This window comes from Chiloscyllium punctatum, chromosome 28 (assembly GCF_047496795.1).
Source record: "Chiloscyllium punctatum isolate Juve2018m chromosome 28, sChiPun1.3, whole genome shotgun sequence".
Lineage (NCBI taxonomy): Eukaryota > Metazoa > Chordata > Chondrichthyes > Orectolobiformes > Hemiscylliidae > Chiloscyllium > Chiloscyllium punctatum.
In genome coordinates, this window is record NC_092766.1 from 3,362,625 (window position 1) to 3,371,795 (window position 9,171).

Here is a 9,171-nt window from a genome sequence, read left to right on the forward strand (position 1 = left end):
CTCATACACACACACAGACCCTCTCATACACACACTGTCCCTCTCTCATACACACACACACAGACCCTCTCTCATACACACACACACAGACCTTCTCTCATACACACACACAGACCCTCTCTCATACACACACACACAGACCCTCTCTCATACACACACACAGACCCTCTCTCATACACACACACACAGACCCTCTCTAATACACACACACACAGACCCTCTCTCACACACACACACAGACCCTCTCTCACACACACACACACACAGACCCTCTCTCATATACACACAGACCCTCTCTCATACACACACTCACACAGACCCTCTCTCATAAACACACACACAGACCCTCTCTCATACACACACACACAGACCCTCTCTCATATACACGCACACAGACCCTCTCTCATATACACGCACACAGACCATCTCTCATACACACACAGACCCTCTCTCATACACACACACACAGACCCTCTCTCATACACACGCACACAGACCCTCTCTCATACACACACACAGACCCTCTCTCATACACACACACACATTCTCTCATACACACACACACAGACCCTCTCTCATACACACACACACAGACCCTCTCTCATACACACACACACACAGACCCTCTCTCATACACACACACACAGACCCTCTCACATACACACACACACAGACCCTCTCACATACACACACACACAGACACTCTCTCATACACACACACACACAGACCCTCTCTCATACACACGCACACAGACCCTCTCTCATACACACGCACACAGACCCTCTCTCATACACACACAGACCCTCTCTCATACACACACACACAGACCCTCTCACATACACACACACAGACCCTCTCTCATACACACACACAGACCCTCTCTCATATACACACAGACACTCTCTCATATACACACACAGACACTCTCTCATATACACACACAGACCCTCTCTCAGATACACACACAGACCCTCTCTCATATACACACACACAGACCCTCTCTCACACACACACACAGACCCTCTCTCATACACACACACACAGACCCTCTCTCATACACACACAGACCCTCTCTCATACACACACACACAGACCCTCTCTCATACACACACACACAAAGACCCTCTCTCATCCACACACACGCACAGACCCTCTCTCAGACACACACACACAGACCCTCTCTCACACAAACACCGACCCTCTCTCACACACACACACCGACCCTCTCTCATACACACACACACAGACCCTCTCTCACACACACACACACACAGACCCTCTCTCAAACACACCGACCCTCTCTCACACACACACACAGACCCTCTCTCATATACACGCACACAGACCCTCTCTCATATACACGCACACAGACCCTCTCTCATATACACGCACACAGACCATCTCTCATACACACACAGACCCTCTCTCATACACACACACACAGACCCTCTCTCATACACACGCACACAGACCCTCTCTCATACACACACACAGACCCTCTCTCATACACACACACACATTCTCTCATACACACACACACAGACCCTCTCTCATACACACACACACAGACCCTCTCTCATACACACACACACACAGACCCTCTCTCATACACACACACACAGACCCTCTCACATACACACACACACAGATCCTCTCACATACACACACACACAGACCCTCTCTCATACACACACACAGACCCTCTCTCATACACACACACACATTCTCTCATACACACACACACAGAACCTCTCTCATACACACACACACAGACCCTCTCTCATACACACACACACACAGACCCTCTCTCATACACACACACACAGACCCTCTCACATACACACACACACAGACCCTCTCACATACACACACACACAGACCCTCTCTCATACACACACACACACAGACCCTCTCTCATACACACACACACACACACAGACCCTCTCTCATACACACGCACACAGACCCTCTCTCATACACACGCACACAGACCCTCTCTCATACACACACAGACCCTCTCTCATACACACACACACAGACCCTCTCACATACACACACACAGACCCTCTCTCATACACACACACAGACCCTCTCTCATATACACACAGACACTCTCTCATATACACACACAGACCCTCTCTCATATACACACACAGACCCTCTCTCATATAGACACACACAGACCCTCTCTCACACACACACACAGACCCTCTCTCATACACACACACAGACCCTCTCTCATACACACACAGACCCTCTCATACACACACAGACCCTCTCTCATACACACACACACAGACCCTCTCTCATACACACACACACAAAGACCCTCTCTCATCCACACACACGCACAGACCCTCTCTCAAACACACCGACCCTCTCTCACACACACACACAGACCCTCTCTCATACACACACACACAGACCCTCTCTCACACACACACACACAGACCCTCTCTCATACACACACACAGACCCTCTCTCATACACACACAGACCCTCTCTCATACACACACACAGACCCTCTCTCATACACACACACACAGACCCTCTCTCACACACACACCGACCCTCTCTCACACACACACACCGACCCTCTCTCATACACACGCACACAGACCCTCTCTCACATACACGCACACAGACCCTCTCTCATACACACACACAGACCCTCTCTCATACACACACAGACCCTCTCTCATACACACACACACAGACCCTCTCTCATATACACACAGACCCTCTCTCACACACACACACACACTGTCCCTCTCTCATACACACACACACTGTCCCTTTCTCATACACACACACACACAGACCCTCTCTCATACACACACAGACCCTTTCTCATATACACACAGACCCTCCCTCATACACACACACACAGACCCTCTCTCACACACACACACAGACCCTCTCTCATACACACACACAGACCCTCTCTCATACACACACACACAGACCCTCTCTCATGCACACACACACACAGACCCTCTCTCATGCACACACACACACAGACCCTCTCTCATCCACACACACACAGACCCTCTCTCATACACACACACACAGACCCTCTCTCACACACACACACTGTCCCTCTCTCACACACACACACACAGACCCTCTCTCACACACACGCACACAGACCCTCTCTCACACACACGCACACAGACCCTCTCTCATACACACACAGACCCTCTGTCATACACACACAGACCCTCTCTCATATACACACACACAGACCCTCTCTCATACACACACACAGACCCTCTCTCACACACACACACAGGCCCTCTCTCACACACACACACAGACCCTCTCTCACACACACACACACAGACCCTCTCTCATACACACACACACAGACCCTCTCTCATACACACACAGACCCTCTCTCATATACACACAGACCCTCTCTCACACACACACACACAGACCCTCTCTCATACACACACAGACCCTCTCTCATATACACACAGACCCTCTCTCATATACACACACAGACCCTCTCTCATATACACACACACAGACCCTCTCTCATATACACACACACAGACCCTCTCTCATGCACACACACACAGACCCTCTCATACACACACACAGACCCTCTCTCATACACACACTGACCCTCTCACACACACACACAGACCCCCTCTCATACACACACACACACACACAGACCCTCTCTCATACACACACACACAGACCCTCTCTCATACACACGCACACAGACCCTCTCTCATACACACGCACACAGACCCTCTCTCATACACACACAGACCCTCTCTCATATACACACAGACAATCTCTCACACACACACACACTGTCCCTCTCTCATACACACACACACAGACCCTCTCTCATACACACACACACAGACCCTCTCTCATACACACACACACAGACCCTCTCTCACACACACACACACTGTCCCTCTCTCATACACACACACACTGTCCCTCTCTCATACACACACACACACACAGACCCTCTCTCATACACACACAGACCCTCTCTCATACACACACAGACCCTCTCTCATATACACACACAGACCCTCTCTCATATACACACAGACCCTTTCTCATATACACACAGACCCTCCCTCATACACACACACACAGACCCTCTCTCACACACACAGACCCTCTCTCACACACACACACAGACCCTCTCTCATACACACACACAGACCCTCTCTCATACACACACACAGACCCTCTCTCATACACACACACACAGACCCTCTCTCATAGACACACACAGACCCTCTCTCATATACACACAGACCCTTTCTCATATACACACAGACCCTCCCTCATACACACACAAACAGACCCTCTCTCACACACACAGACCCTCTCTCACACACACACACAGACCCTCTCTCATACACACACACACACAGACCCTCTCTCATGCACACACACACAGACCCTCTCTCATGCACACACACACACAGACCCTCTCTCATGCACACACACACACAGACCCTCTCTCATGCACACACACACACAGAACCTCTCTCATACACACACACACAGACCATCTCTCACACACACACACACACAGACCCTCTCTCACACACACACACAGACCCTCTCTCATATACACACAGACCCTCTCTCATACGCACACACACAGACCCTCTCTCATACACACACACACAGACCCTCTCTCATACGCACACACACAGACCCTCTCTCATACACACACACACACAGACCCTCTCTCATACACACACACACAGACCCTCTCTCATACACACACACAGACCCTCTCTCACACACACACACACACACAGACCCTCTCTCATACGCACACACACAGACCCTCTCTCACACACACACACACAGACCCTCTCTCATACACACACACACAGACCCTCTCTCATACACACACACACAGACCCTCTCATACACACACACACACAGACCCTCTCTCATACACACACACACACAGACCCTCTCTCATACACACACACACACAGGCCTCCCATACACACACACACACAGACCCTCTCTCATACACACACACACAGACCCTCTCTCTCACACACACACACACAGACCCTCTCTCACACACACACACACAGACCCTCTCTCACACACACACACACAGACCCTCTCTCACACACACACACACACAGACCCTCTCTCACACACACACACAGACCCTCTCTCACACACACACACAGACCCTCTCTCACACACATGCACACAGACCCTCTCTCATACACACACAGACCCTCTCTCATATACACACAGACCCTCTCTCACACACACGCACTGTCCCTCTCTCATACACACACACACACAGACCCTCTCTCATATACACACAGACCCTCTCTCACACACACACACACAGACCCTCTCTCACACACACACACACAGACCCTCTCACACACACACACACACAGACCCTCTCTCATACACACACTGACAGACCCTCTCACACACACACACACAGACCCTCTCTCACACACACACACAGACCCTCTCTCACACACACACACACCCCCTCTCATACACAGACACACACAGACCCTCTCTCATACACACACACACACAGACCCTCTCTCATACACACACACAGACCCTCTCTCATACACACACACACACAGACCCCCTCTCACACACACACAGACCCTCTCTCATATACACACAGACCCTCTCTCATACACACACAGACCCTCTCTCATACACACACACACAGACCCTCTCTCATACACACACACACACACAGACCCTCTCTCATACACACACACACACCGACTCTCTCTCATACACACACACACCGACCCTCTCATACACACGCACACAGACCCTCTCTCATACACACACACACACAGACCCTCTCTCATACACACACACACACAGACCCTCTCTCATACACACACACACACAGACCCTCTCTCATACACACACACACACACAGACCCTCTCTCATACACACATACACACAGACCCTCTCTCATACACACACACACAGACCCTCTCTCATACACACACACACACAGACCCTCTCTCACACACACACACACACACAGACCCTCTCTCATATACTCACAGACCCTCTCTCATACACACACTCACACAGACCCTCTCTCATACACACACACACAGACCCTCTCTCATACACACACACACAGACCCTCTCTCATATACACGCACACAGACCCTCTCTCACACACACACACAGACCCTCTCTCATACACACACACACAGACCCTCTCTCATACACACACACAGACCCTCTCTCATACACACACACAGACCCTCTCTCGTATACACACAGACAATCTCTCACACACACACACACTGTCCCTCTCTCATACACACACACACAGACCCTCTCTCATACACACACACACAGACCCTCTCTCACACACACACACACTGTCCCTCTCTCATACACACACACACTGTCCCTCTCTCATACACACACACACACAGACCCTCTCTCATACACACACAGACCCTCTCTCATACACACACAGACCCTCTCTCATATACACACACAGACCCTCTCTCATATACACACAGACCCTTTCTCATATACACACAGACCCTCCCTCATACACACACACACACAGACCCTCTCTCACACACACAGACCATCTCTCACACACACACACACAGACCCTCTCTCATACACACACACAGACCCTCTCTCATACACACACAAACACAGACCCTCTCTCATACACACACACACACAGACCCTCTCATACACACACAGACCCTCTCTCATACACACACACACAGACCCTCTCTCATACACACACACACAAAGACCCTCTCTCATCCACACACACGCACAGACCCTCTCTCAGACACACACACACAGACCCTCTCTCACACACACACCGACCCTCTCTCACACACACACACCGACCCTCTCTCATACAAACACACACAGACCCTCTCTCACACACACACACACACAGACCCTCTCTCAAACACACCGACCCTCTCTCACACACACACACAGACCCTCTCTCATACACACACACACAGACCCTCTCTCACACACACACACACAGACCCTCTCTCATACACACACACAGACCCTCTCTCATACACACACACAGACCCTCTCTCATACACACACACACAGACCCTCTCTCACACACACACCGACCCTCTCTCACACACACACACCGACCCTCTCTCATACACACGCACACAGACCCTCTCTCACATACACGCACACAGACCCTCTCTCATACACACACACAGACCCTCTCTCATACACACACAGACCCTCTCTCATACACACACACAGACCCTCTCTCATACACACACACACAGACCCTCTCTCTCACACACACACACAGACCCTCTCTCATATACACACAGACCCTCTCTCACACACACACACACACTGTCCCTCTCTCATACACACACACACTGTCCCTCTCTCATACACACACACACACAGACCCTCTCTCATACACACACAGACCCTTTCTCATATACACACAGACCCTCCCTCATACACACACACACAGACCCTCTCTCACACACACACACAGACCCTCTCTCATACACACACACAGACCCTCTCTCATACACACACACACAGACCCTCTCTCATGCACACACACACACAGACCCTCTCTCATGCACACACACACACAGACCCTCTCTCATACACACACACACAGACCCTCTCTCATACACACACACACAGACCCTCTCTCACACACACACGCTGTCCCTCTCTCACACACACACACACAGACCCTCTCTCACACACACGCACACAGACCCTCTCTCACACACACGCACACAGACCCTCTCTCATACACACACAGACCCTCTGTCATACACACACAGACCCTCTCTCATATACACACACACAGACCCTCTCCCATACACACACACAGACCCTCTCTCACACACACACACAGGCCCTCTCTCACACACACACACAGACCCTCTCTCACACACACACACACAGACCCTCTCTCATACACACACACACAGACCCTCTCTCATACACACACAGACCCTCTCTCATATACACACAGACCCTCTCTCACACACACACACACACTGTCCCTCTCTCATACACACACACACAGACCCTCTCTCATACACACACAGACCCTCTCTCATATACACACAGACCCTCTCTCATATACACACACAGACCCTCTCTCATATACACACACACAGACCCTCTCTCATATACACACACACAGACCCTCTCTCATGCACACACACACAGACCCTCTCATACACACACACAGACCCTCTCTCATACACACACTGACCCTCTCTCTCACACACACACAGACCCCCTCTCATACACACACACACACACACAGACCCTCTCTCATACACACACACACAGACCCTCTCTCATACACACGCACACAGACCCTCTCTCATACACACGCACACAGACCCTCTCTCATACACACACAGACCCTCTCTCATATACACACAGACAATCTCTCACACACACACACACTGTCCCTCTCTCATACACACACACACAGACCCTCTCTCATACACACACACACAGACCCTCTCTCACACACACACACACTGTCCCTCTCTCATACACACACACACTGTCCCTCTCTCATACACACACACACACAGACCCTCTCTCATACACACACAGACCCTCTCTCATACACACACAGACCCTCTCTCATATACACACACAGACCCTCTCTCATATACACACAGACCCTTTCTCATATACACACAGACCCTCCCTCATACACACACACACACAGACCCTCTCTCACACACACAGACCCTCTCTCACACACACACACACAGACCCTCTCTCATACACACACACAGACCCTCTCTCATACACACACACACACAGACCCTCTCTCATACACACACACACACAGACCCTCTCTGATGCACACACACACAGACCCTCTCTCATGCACACACACACACAGACCCTCTCTCATACACACACACACACAGACCCTCTCTCATGCACACACACACACAGACCCTCTCTCATAGACACACACACAGACCCTCTCTCATACACACACACACAGACCCTCTCTCACACACACACACTGTCCCTCTCTCATACACACACACACAGACCCTCTCTCATACACACACACACAGACCATCTCTCACACACACACACACACAGACCCTCTCTCACACACACA